The sequence below is a fragment of the Moschus berezovskii genome, chromosome X, assembly GCF_049115385.1.
Source record: "Moschus berezovskii isolate FMDL1 chromosome X, NW_MosBer_1.0, whole genome shotgun sequence".
In the NCBI taxonomy this organism is placed as follows: Eukaryota; Metazoa; Chordata; class Mammalia; order Artiodactyla; family Moschidae; genus Moschus; species Moschus berezovskii.
The window spans coordinates 95,818,708-95,830,904 of NC_142488.1; the positions used below are offsets into that span (position 1 = coordinate 95,818,708).

Sequence of the window (12,197 nt, forward strand, 5' to 3'; positions counted from 1 at the left end):
AATCTATTTCTCACTTCCACTGTATAATCGTAAGGGATTTGATTTAGGTCATACCTGAATGGTCTAGTGGCTTTCCCTACTTTGTTCAATTTAAGTCTGAATTTGGCAATAAGGAGTTCATGATCTGAGCCACAGTCAGCTCCTGGTCTTGTTTTCGCTGCCTGTATAGAGCTTCTGCATTTTTGGCTGCAAAGAATATAATGAATCTGATTTCGGTATTGACCATCTGGTGATGTCCATGTGTAGAGTCTTCTCTTGTGTTGTTGGAATGAAGAGGAAAAGTTAAAATTTGACATAATCTCCTTCTCCTTCTGCCTCTGTAACTCGGCTTGCCCCTTGCAAATCTAGATCACATAGGTCACGCAGTCTCAGAAAGTGGGGACTTGCAATACTAGGAACTGGAGTTTATCTCACTCACCCTTGTCCTGCTCTTTGCAATTGCCCAGCACCCGCAGCCCTGCTTAATCAATCCTGTCCAGGCAAGGCATCCCTCTCCCCATCTTGACTGCTGTTCCCATGCATGCAAAGCCCCTTAGTTTAAACCATCCTATTAGCAGCTAGTGTTGCCCACTACAGTCTGTCTATAAGAACTCTGGAACCCTTTGTTCAGGGCTCAGAGCTTGGAGTGTTAACTCCTCTGGGCCCACTGGCATAATAAACCTGAGTTCTCCAATTCTCTGAGTGGGGTGCTTGGTTTCTCAAGTACTGGTTTCTGTAACAGAAGGAGGGTATTTGCTACGACCAGTGAATTCTCTTAGCAAAACTATTAGCCTTTGTCCTGCTTCATTCCGTGCTCCAAGGCCAAATTTGCCTGTTACTCCAGGTGTTTCTTGACTTCTTACTTTTGCATTCCAGTCCCCTATAATGAAAAGGACATCTTTTTTGGGTGTTAGCTCTAGAATGTCTTGTAGGTCTTCATAGAACCGTTCAACTTCAGCTTCTTCAGCATTACTGGTCGGGGCATAGGCTTGGATTACTGTGCTATTGAATGGTTTGCCTTGGAAACGAACAGAGATCATTCTGTGGTTTTTGAGACTGCATCCAAGTACTGCATTTCGAACTCTTTTGTTGACTATGATGGCTACTCCAATTCTTCTAAGGGATTCTTGGCCACAGTAGTAGATATAATGGTCATCTGAGTTAAAGTCACCCATTCCAGTCCATTTTAGTTCGCTGATTCCTAAAATGTTGATGTTCACTCTTTCCATCCTCTCCTGTTTGGCCACTACAATTTGCCTTGATTCATGGACCTGATATTCCAGGTTCCTATGCAATGTTGCTCTTTACAGCATCATACTTCTATCACCAGTCACATCCACAGCTGGGTGTTGTTTTTGCTTTGGCTCCATCCCTTCATTCTTTCTGGAGTTATTTCTCCACTGATCTCCCGTAGCATATTGGGCACCTAACGACCTGGGGAGTTCATCTTTCAGTGTCCTATCTTTGCCTTTTCATACTGTTCATGGGGTTCTCAAGGCAGGAACACTGAAGTGGTTTGCCATTCCCATTCTCCAGTGGACCACATTTTGTCAGAACTCTCCACCATGACCCGTCCATCTTGGGTGCCCCTACATGGCATGGCTCATAGTTTCATTGAGTTGTACAAGGCTGTGGTCCATGTGATCAGATTGGTTAGTTTTCTGTGATTGTGGTTTTCAGTCTGTCTGTCCTCTGATGGAGAAGGATAAGAGACTTATGGAAACTTCCTGATGGGAGAGACTGACTGAGGGGTATCTGGGTCTTGTTGTGATGGGTGGGGCCATGCTCAGTAAATCTTTAATCCGATTTTCTGTTGATGGGCGGAGCTGTGTTCCCTCCATGCTATTTACCTGGGGCCAAACTATGGGCTTCCCTGGTGGCTCAGAGGTTAAAGCGTCTGCCTCCAATGTGGGAGACCCGGGTTCGTTCCCTGGGTTGGGAAGATCCCCTGGAGAAGGAAATGGTAACCCACTCCAGTATTCTTGCCTGGAGAATCCCATGGACGGAGAAGCCTCGTAGGCTACAGTCCACGGGGTCGCAGAGAGTCGGACACGACTGAGCGACGGAACGGAACGGAACGGAAACTATGGTGGAGGTAATGAAGATAATGGTGACCTCCTTCGAAAGATCCCATGCATGTACTGCTACACTCACTGCCCCCAATCCTGCAGCAGAGCACCACTGACCCATGCCTCCACTGGAGATTCCTGGACACTCCGGGGCACGTCTGGGTCAGTCTCGTGTGGGGTCACTGCTCCTTTCTCCTGGTCCTGGTGCACAGAAGGTTCTGTTTGTGCCCTCCAAGAGTCTGTTTCCCAGTCCTGTGTAAGTTCTGGCAGATCTGTGGTGGGGTTAATGGCGACCTCCTCCAAGAGGGCTTATGCCATACCCAAGTCTGCTGCACCCAGAGCCCCTGTCCACTGCTGACCCGTACCATACCTCCACAGGGGATGCTCAAACACAGTTCTGTCTCAGTCTCTATGGGGTCCCTGAGTCCTGGTGCGTACAAGGTTTGTTTGAGCCCTCTGAGCATTTCTGGCGGGAATGGGGTTTGATTCTAAGCATGAATTCGCCCCTCCTACCATCTTTCTGGGGCTGCTGTACCCCAACATTTATTTAAATGGCACTGAAGTCCCACCTCATGCCATATACTCTGGGCAGGTTTTCTCGTTCACCTCTCAGGACAGCTCTGTGACAGAGGCACCATGAGTCCCAGCCACAGATGCCCAAGATCATGGTGACAAGAGCCTGGGTCACCTCTGCAGGTAAGTGTCAGGATGGGATGGGGTCCCATCCCTCACCCTCCCTGAGGATGCAGAGCAGCCTCCCTTTCCGAAGATGTGCTTCCAGGGCTGGAGAAATGGTCATGCACCCCTCCCGTTGTCGTCCCTCAGTACTCACTCACCTACCCCTCTGGATGAGGAAGATAACGTGCCAGGTGGCATCATATCCATCTCTATTTTTGTTCTTTTTTTTAATGTAAAGGAGTATATTTGGAGAGAGTAAACTAGGAAACTGATGATGATGGTAGCCATTCTATTTGGAAAATTTTTATTTGTGTTGAAGCAATTCCATCTGCTCTTGACTACTCCAAATTTACATCGCGTGCACTGATTTATTTCTTCTCTTATTAATGTTTGCTAATGAACAGTGTGGACTCTACAGAGAGTCCCTACCAGAGAACACGTGCTAACCCCCATTACCCTCCAGGCTGCACATGCTGCCCATTCTTTCTCTCACACACTCTGTCATCCCCTGCTGGGACACTGAACACTACCGCTCAGGCTGCCCACACCAGGATCCAAGGTCCCATACGCCATCAGTCACCTCTTTCCTGCCCTTTGCCCGACCACCAACTGCTGCTGCCACTTGGTGTTTCATCTTGTGCAGGCCCCAGCGTATATTTTCTACCGCCTTCTTTTACACTTATCAGTGTTTTCTAACAGAATTAGTTTCATCCTGTACATATATTCAGAGGCTGAACTTTAATTTTTGGTAGTTGTTTGAATAAACTCGTTTGTAAGAAAATTGAAAGTGGCGATTTGTTAGTGCCACCTAGTGGCAGATGCCTGAACTGTAGCCTGAACGTTTCAAGACAGAAAGGTGGGAGGGAGGGCCTGTGGCAAAGAGCCACAACAAAGAGCTTTCTGGAAGTCTGGTATAAAGGGGGGATTCCCTTGGGTACAGCTATATTGATGACATCTTTCTGGACATTGCATGTAGATAGAATCATATGCTATGTGACTTTTTGCATATTTGGCTTCTTTCCCTTGGCATACTGTTTTCAACGTTCACCGGTCTTATGGCATATATCGGTACTTCATTCCTTTTTATTGTCAAATAGTATGCAATATTTTACTTACACACTCTTTAGTTGGTGGACATTTGGGTTGTTTCCACTTTTGGCTCTTCTGAATAACAATGCTATATACATTTGTGTGCAAGTTTTTATGTAAATATATGTCATCACTTCTCTTGGTTTTGTACCTAGGAGTGCAATTGCTGCGTCATATGGTAACTCTCTGTTTAGCCATTTGAGGAACTGTCACACTGTTTTCATGCCCCTGACAGTCTTGAGTACAGGCTGTTTTTTAGTATACTTGTGATTAGGCAGTTTGCTGGACTATTTGTGGTTATCAGTTTTGAGGAAAAATACCACAGAGTTGAAGTGCCCCTCTTATCACCATGGTACCCACATGACATCACTGAGTCACTGGATATGATGACCTGCTTCACTGGGTTAACGTGCTGTTTGTCCAGTTTCTCCATTGTACAGTAACTTTTTCCATTTGCCTTCTCTATCCTTCAGAAGTCAGTCACTAAGTCCTCTCTGCCCTCAGAGGTAGAAGCCAGAATTATGGGTTACTTCATGGAGGCAATCAGGCTTCCCCAGTGGCGCAGCAGTAAGGAATCCACCTGTAATACAGGAGACGGTGGTTCAGTCCCTGCGTCGGGAAGATCCCCTGGAGGAGGAAAAGGCAACCCACTCCAGTATCCTTGCTTGGAGAATCCCAAGGACCACGGAGCCTGGCAGGCTATAGTCCATGGGGTCACAAAGAATCAGACACGACTGAGCACACACGCAGGCACGCTTCATGGAGGCAATGGTATTTACATATATTATTTGGAATTTTTTGATAAAGACGTTTATTCTCAACACCATTTCTTCATTAATTCAAATATTTGTTGATATCAATATGGATTCATGTATACTTTTTGTAGGTTGGGTTTTATTCTTCTTATTTAATGGATACATCCCCAGAGAATGTCAAGCATCATAATTTCTACAACCCAGTAAAAGAATTTTGACTTAACAGAAAACTGCAAAAGAGGTCCCTATCCCTACCAATATAGTGTCCAAATATGGTATATCGCACAGTTCTTTCAAACAATATATTTTCATGGCAGAGTTTGAATAACAATATAATTTCAGAGAAGTTTATTCCCTACATGCTAAGTTCTTGAGAAAGAAATAAATGGAAAAAACACAGGTTCTTGAAGTGACTATAAAAATTATTGCTAACTTGCACTTAACATATTTGCAAAATCACTTTCATTGAAGTAAAATTATGAGATATGTCTGAGAAAAACTGTGCTTCATTTGAAAGCCTGTTGTTGAAAGCACAGCCTTCATGTTATCTCACTCTTACTCTATGGAATGTATTTTACAGCTTGAGCTTCTGGATAGCTGGCTGTCCTGTAATGTGATTCCCCATCTGTAGTCAAGTAATTGAATTCTGAACTACAGAAGGGAAGTTCTCGTCTCTTTCTCTTTTTATAAAACATATTTATTTGGCTACATGGGGTCTTAGTTGCTGTATGTGGGATCTCATTTAGTTGCGGCATGTGGGATCTATTTCCCTGATCAGGGATTGAACCCTGGCCCCCTGCATTAGGAGCAGAGTCTTAGCCACTGGACCACCAGGGAAGTCCTGCAAGCCTCTTCTCTTGAGAAAATAACCGTATTTGCCTGTATTTGAAAAATCCTCTCAACATTCTGGATCTGTTGTATAAGTGTGACAAACAAGTGGTTGTTGAGTTGGCAAGTGTAATTTCAGTGAAAGCGCAGAGGAACACAGCCCCTTTAGATGAGGGAAGGGAGGTGCGGGAAGATGTGAATTAAGTGTGCAGAATTCTTGGTAGAACTTCGGTGCGAGAGAGAATCCATGGAAAGAGGACAGTAACTAGAAATGTGGAGAGGGAGCTAGGGCTGAAAGCATGTTTTAGAATCATCAAATAGAAACTTGAGCTGGTTGAAATCTTAATATGCATTTATTTGTCCTCAGTTATTCGCTTCAGGTAGCTCTTTGCGACCCTACGGACTGTAGCCCACCAGGCTCCTCTGTCCAAGGGTCTCTTCAGGCAAGAATACTGAATTGCCCTGCCCTCCGCCAGGGAATCATCCCGACCCGGGTATCGAACTCGTGTCTCTTATGTCTCCTGCTTTGGCAGGCGGGTTCTTTATCACTAGTGCCATCTGGGAAGCCTGGAATCTTAAAGGGAGGGAGCCATGTCTTCTTAGAGTTAACAACTGAATTTTCCACACCTGCTTTCCTACACTTTAATTTCCTGTTGCTATTCTAGAGAAGCCTAAAACTTAACCAAAGAGATCATATAAACTTTGGTCTTAATACCTGTTAACTGGGTGAATAGATGGATGGATGCAGGATGTGTCAAACACGTGTTGGGTATTCACGAATTTTTATGCCCCAGTGCAGATGACAGAACCCATGGTGTTGGATGACTGCGAGGATGCAGCTTGTCAAGACTGCAAATGATGGTTACAACATAGGAGACATTCCAGGTGTAAACAGGGCTGCACACCGCGGAGCCGTAGAAACCTGACGTCATTGCGGCGACCGTGATATTTTAATATAGACAGAGGCTGCCTGGCGCGGAAAGCAGGTTTCACCTTCAGGTGTTTGGAACTGAGTTGGGAGAGTAAGTTCCTGCGGTGGGCACGAGCTCACCCTGGGGTGTGGGGAGACAAATGGATGGACACCCAAGTCACCTCTTTCCTGCTTTGGGGTTCGGTGCCCCGCTGTCTTGGTGGTAAAAAGGGTCCCGCCTGGCCCCAGTGAGTGCAGTGTCCTGGAGCCACTTTCCTCCTAAAGGCAGGGTCACAGGAGGTGAGACAGGTAGCAACTCTCTCTACACCTCAGCCTTCCCCTCTGTAAAATGGGGGTAAGAATGTGTTACCTACAATGTCTCTGTGACCATTCAATGATAACACATGAATAAACCCATGGTCCTGTGGTTATTGTGAGATCATGAATGTCTGCATGAATTCAGGCCATTTCTTATTCCTTTTCCACTTTGTTCTCTGGGGACAAACGAGAAAAGGAGAAGAAAGGGGCCTTGGGAGAAGCCCATTATATCGTGTGCTGGGTGTGTCTCCCTGTGCCACCCTCATGCCAGTGGCCTTGCTCATTTCAGGTGTCTGAAGGAGACAGCTTCTGAGAATCAGTGTCCTGATGACTTATGGAGCTTCTTCTATTCCAGGTTCAAGGGCAGCAGTCCTCGGGAGACCCCAACATTTATATTTTTTGGTTTTCCTACACTGATACTGGTTCCCATGGAAGTTTCTGCTGATGGTTTTGCTTTGGTAAGTTGTATTCTCAGTATTCACCTGTCTCTTTAATTTTGGAGACAGAAATTTGACTTGTGGCCTCACCTCTCTGATCTGAGAAGAGCTGTTGTTGTTTTTTTTTTAGTTTGCCTTTGTACTTATTAGGATGGAGTGCTGGCTTCAAAACTCCTTACATATCAGACTAGATTTGGACACCTATTTATTTTTTGATTTATCTATTTTGTTGTATGTGTCAATAGCTCTTTTTTTTTTTTTGATTGCTGAGCAGCAATCCAGTATCTGAAAGAGTTATTCGCTTAGTCGTGTCTGATTCTTTGCGACACCCTGAACTGCGGCCCACCAGGCTCCTTCTTCCATGAGATTTTCAATGCAAGAATACTGGAGTGGGTTGCCATTTCCTTCTTCAGGCGATCTTCCTGACCCAGAGATTAAACCCGGGTCTTTGCAGGCAGATTCTCTACCGTCTGAGCCACCCATCCAGTATATGCGTATGCCACAATTTGCTTTATTCATTCACCTCTTGAGGGACATTTGAGGTGTTTCCAAGTGGGTTTCTTCTAAATAAAGCTGCTATGAACATTGGTGTGTAAGTCTGGGCATGTACATATGCTTTCTTCCTCTAGAATACATCCTTACCAGAGCAACAGCTGGATCATATGGTAGATGTAAGATTAACCTTGTAAGATACGAACAAACGGTTTTCCAAGGTGGTGACACCATTTTCATCACCACCATTAGTGTGTGAGAGGTCCATGTCCCATAGTCGTGCCAAAACTTGATTTGGTCATTCTTTTTCTTCATGAGCATTCCCTGTCAGGTGTAGTGGTAGCTAATTGTAGTTTTCAATTATATTTGCACAATGATAATGATGAGAATAGTTTCATGTGCTTCTTTGCCAATTCTATGTCTTCTTTGATGAAGTCGCTCTTGAAATCTTTTCTCAGTTTATCTATGAGTGTGTCTGTTTTCTTCCTATTGACTTTTGATTCTTTTTTCTGTATAGTAGCCCTTTATCTGGAGAAGGAAATGGCAGCCCACTCCAGTGTTCTTGCCTGGAGAATCCCAGGGACAGGGGAGGCCGTCTATGGGGTCACACAGAGCCGGACACGACTGAAGTGACTTAGCAGCAGCAGCAGCAGCAGCAGCAGCAGTCCTTTATCAGATATATGATTTATGAATATTTTCTTCCAGTCAGTGGCTTGTCTTTGTGGTGGATGAGGTTTTGCATTTGTTTTGAAAAGTCTCACCTTCTGGTTACAGGAAATAAGGGTCTCCTTCAAGGCACTAATGAAAGCTTACAGACCATTTTTGTGGCACTTGAGCTGGGAATTCCAATTTCTGAGCTCATCCTTTTCTTTCTCCATTTTGTCTAGTGACATTAGGGGCAATCAGCCAATCTTCTTATATTTGTTATCTTGCAAAAATGTTTGAAAGTATCATATACACAGTCACCCACATCCTTTCTTCTTTTAGGTATCTGCAGTGGTGACATTTAGGTTATATCCATTCCCAGATCACAGCATGGACTATCAGGGCTCTCTTTACTACTGGAAATATAGCACCTTTAAATATGATCAGATTCGAGAGCCAATTCCAGAAACCTCCCCCTGCCCCCAGGCCAGTTCAGAAAACTCAACCTTAAATTTCTCTCCTTTTAAAACCACTGTTGGTACCAAAATCTGTATTAGTCAGAAACAGAACCAATAGCCTGTTATAGAGGGGGGAGTAGACTGACTTCAGGAATTGTTTCAGGTCATTATAGAAGCTGAGAAGTCCCACGATCTATGTTCAGCAAGCCCTGGGCCTAAAGGAGCCAATGGTGTGAGTTCCAATCCAAAAGCCAACAGGCTCAAGACCCAAGAAGAGCCCATTTTTCATTTAGTCTGAGTGCAGGAACAAGCTGCCAATATGCTTTACTTCATGCACCCGTTCAAATGTTAATCTCATCCAGGAAAACCCCCATAGACGCACAGAATAATGTTTAACCAAATGTGTATGCACTCTGTGGCCCCATCAGGTTGACACATGAAATTAACCATCACATCCTCCAATTTATTTGCATAAGAAGCTATGTCTTTTGTTGTGTGGGTTTGCATTCTAGAGTCTGCTGTGCTCAGTCACGTCTGACTCTTTGCGACTCCATGGACTGTAGCCCACCAGCCTCCTCTGTCCGTGGAATTTTCCAGGTAAAATACTGGAGTGGGTTGCCATTTCCTCCTCCAGGGGATCTTCCCAACCCAGGGATCAAACCCGTGTCTCCTGTGCCTCCTGCATTGCAGTTGGGTTCTTTACCCGCTAAACTATCAATCTGCTGACTCTGTCCCTATTGTTTTGTTTATGTGGTTCTGTCCCCTCCCCCTTTGATCGGTGATTAGATGCAGAGGCTATATCAATTCATATTTTTGGCAAGCATACCTCAGGTGTGGTGGAGTTTACTCCATAGCCTTCTTCCAGGAGACTCGTTGTGTCTAGTTGTCTCTCCAGTTGTGACACTAAGGTTAATCACTGGTTTCATGTATTGTCAGCCCGCTACCACCATTGTAACATTTCCCATGTGTTTTTCACCTGAAGTTTGTGGCCTCCAAATACCATTGCCAAATCTGCATTTCATTTAAGGTTGCAAAATTTTGTATGCATTTGTTAGTTGGAATTCCTTTATAAAAGGAATTTCCTAATCAACTATTAGGTTGCATGGGAGGATAGGATGAATGTTTAATTCTTTTACAGTCTTTTCACTTTTCAGAACAGCAGGTAGTTTCCTTAGGATCCTCCAAAGGTGAGCAATAAGTTGGTTTCTGTGGACTTTTTTTCCCATTAGAATGGCGTTACGAGCTGTAGATTTTTCTATATCTGATGTGTTTTAATATAGTGTAGTCATTATTTTTATGGAGAAGGCAATGGCAAGCCACTCCAGTACTCTTGCCTAGAAAATCCCATGGATGGAGGAGCCTGGTAGGCTGCAGTCCGTGGGGTCGCTAAGGGTTGGACACGACTGAGCGACTTCACTTTCACTTTTCACTTTCACACACTGGAGAAGGAAATAGCAACCCACTCCAGTGTTCTTGCCTGGAGAATCCCAGGGAAGGGGGAGCCTGGTGGGCTTCCGTCTATGGGGTCGCACAGAGTTGGACACGACTGAAGTGACTTAGCAGCAGCAGCAGTCATTATTTTACTTGACATTCTAATTGTTCCGCCTTTAGCCTGTGTGAGCTCCTTCTGGTTGACTTTTGTGCCTTAATTGTGTTTTCTCGTATGAGAGTTTGGTCCAGATTCATCTGGTACAATCCCTACGCAAACCTGCAATCAGACATTTTTTCCAAAGAAGCCTGGTTCTTTGTAGGGCTTCCCTTGTGGCTCAGGGGTAAAGAATCCACCTGCCAAGCAGGAGATGCAGGTTTGATCCCTGAGTCAGGAAGATCCCCTGGAGGAGGAAATGACAACCCACTCCAGTATTCTTGCCTGGGAAATCCCATTGTCAGAGGAGCCCGACTGGCTATAGACCATGAGGTTGCAAAGAGTCAGACACAACTAGGCGACTGAGCATGCACTAGTGTTGCTCATTGCTGCTTTAATTAGATTCTGATATGTTGTGTTTTCGTTAACATTATCGTCATCAAATTCTGCCATTTTTAATGTGTATTTCCATCTGGGCTGAAGATTTGTTTACCAGCCTCAGATAGAGTCAGTTTTCCTGAATGTTCCATATTCATCTAAAAAGTGTGTTATCTAAGACCCTTCACAGTCAGTATGTTCATCTATCAGATCTACTCTTGAGACTGTGTTGTTTAAGTCTTTTCTGCAATGAGTAAATATTTCTCTACTTGACTATTTTGGATTAAGGGAAGTATGTTAGAATCATCTATTATTAGTGCATTTCTTCCTATATCCCTTGCATGTACTGTAGTTTTGGCTCTGTGAATAGTTTTGCTGTGTGATTGGTTATATAACTATTAATATTTCATATCTTCCTTCTGAATTTTAAACCTTTAACAATAACAACTATGCTATTTTGTCTTTTGCCAGTCAACTACCTTACCTAAGATTAATCCCAACTCTTATAGATAGGAACATATATTTTTTTAAAGTTTTGTTCTGATTTGGGCCATTTTAAAAGTCTTTATTGAATTTGTTACTATATTGCTTCTGTTTTATGTTTTGGTTTTTTGGCCTCAAGGCATGTGGGATCTTAGCTGTGCCACCAGAATTGCTCCAGATTTATTCTTATGCAGGTTTTATATATTTACAGATGTACGCATACATTTATATATTTACATACAAAACACAAGGTCTCATCTTACATTTAATTTTGTAGCTTGCTTATGTCACTCTAGTGGTTGAATTGTGTGCCCTCCAATAATTCCAAATCATAACACCCCCATGCCTTAGTTGGAAATAGGGTCTTTGCAGGTACATTTAAGTTAAAGACCTCGAGAGATGACTGGATTTAGGACAGTTCCTAAACCCCAAGACGGGTATCCTTATAAGAGAAAGGAGGGAGACTGCACCCACACAGGGAAGAAGGCCATGCGAAGACAGAGGCAGAGACTGGAGTTATGCTCCCATGAACCAAGAAAGCCAAGAGCCACCAGAAGCTGGAAGACGAACGAAGGAGACTCCTGTGGAAGCTTCAGAGGAAGTTTGGCCCTGCCGACAACCTTGATTTCAGGTTTCTGGTCTCTAAAACGATAAGATAATGAATTTCTCTTGTTCTGAGTCATGAAGTTCCTGTTCATTAGTATCGGCAGCCCTAGGAAACGAACACACTCGCTAACCACATACTTCAAATGTCATTGTGAATAAACACCACTCTGTATCCTGTTTTTGTGCCTGTGGGGATAGTAATGCGAATAAAGATATACATGAAAACTAAACATGGCTACATTTTAAAGTCCTAACAGTATTCCCCATATCAATTCATTTAATGGTCCAGGCACCCCTATGAGGTAGACACTTGCTCATCTCCATTTTGTAGACGAAAAGCTGAGGAACAGAGAGAACTTGGCCTAGGGCTGCGCATTTAGAGAACAGGACAGCCAGGGTTTGTACCTCACGCTCCAGAGCCTGGGAAACAGTCAAAGACTTGTTTCAGTAACAGAAGCAGTCTGCATAAGCGTGTGTACTTTGCTGG

The 12,197-nt window shown here is 44.0% G+C and overlaps 1 long non-coding RNA gene across 19 annotated transcripts in view; it reads left to right on the top strand.

Moving 5' to 3' along the window:
* The window catches only part of LOC148773392 (uncharacterized), a 32,001-nt gene extending 20,061 nt beyond the window's left edge, over positions 1-11,940 (top strand). For 7 of the 19 annotated variants that reach the window (XR_016036776.1, XR_016036769.1, XR_016036778.1 and 4 more), the window contains 3 exons: positions 6,198-6,420; positions 6,982-7,084; positions 7,338-11,940. This is a non-coding gene — a long non-coding RNA (uncharacterized LOC148773392). Of the gene's footprint in view, positions 1-2,640; positions 2,745-4,288; positions 4,587-6,192; positions 6,421-6,981; positions 7,085-7,337 lie in introns of all 19 variants that reach the window. The other 12 variants (XR_016036771.1, XR_016036767.1, XR_016036775.1 and 9 more) reach the window with 3 other exon arrangements.
* Positions 11,941-12,197: the final 257 nt, after the last annotated feature.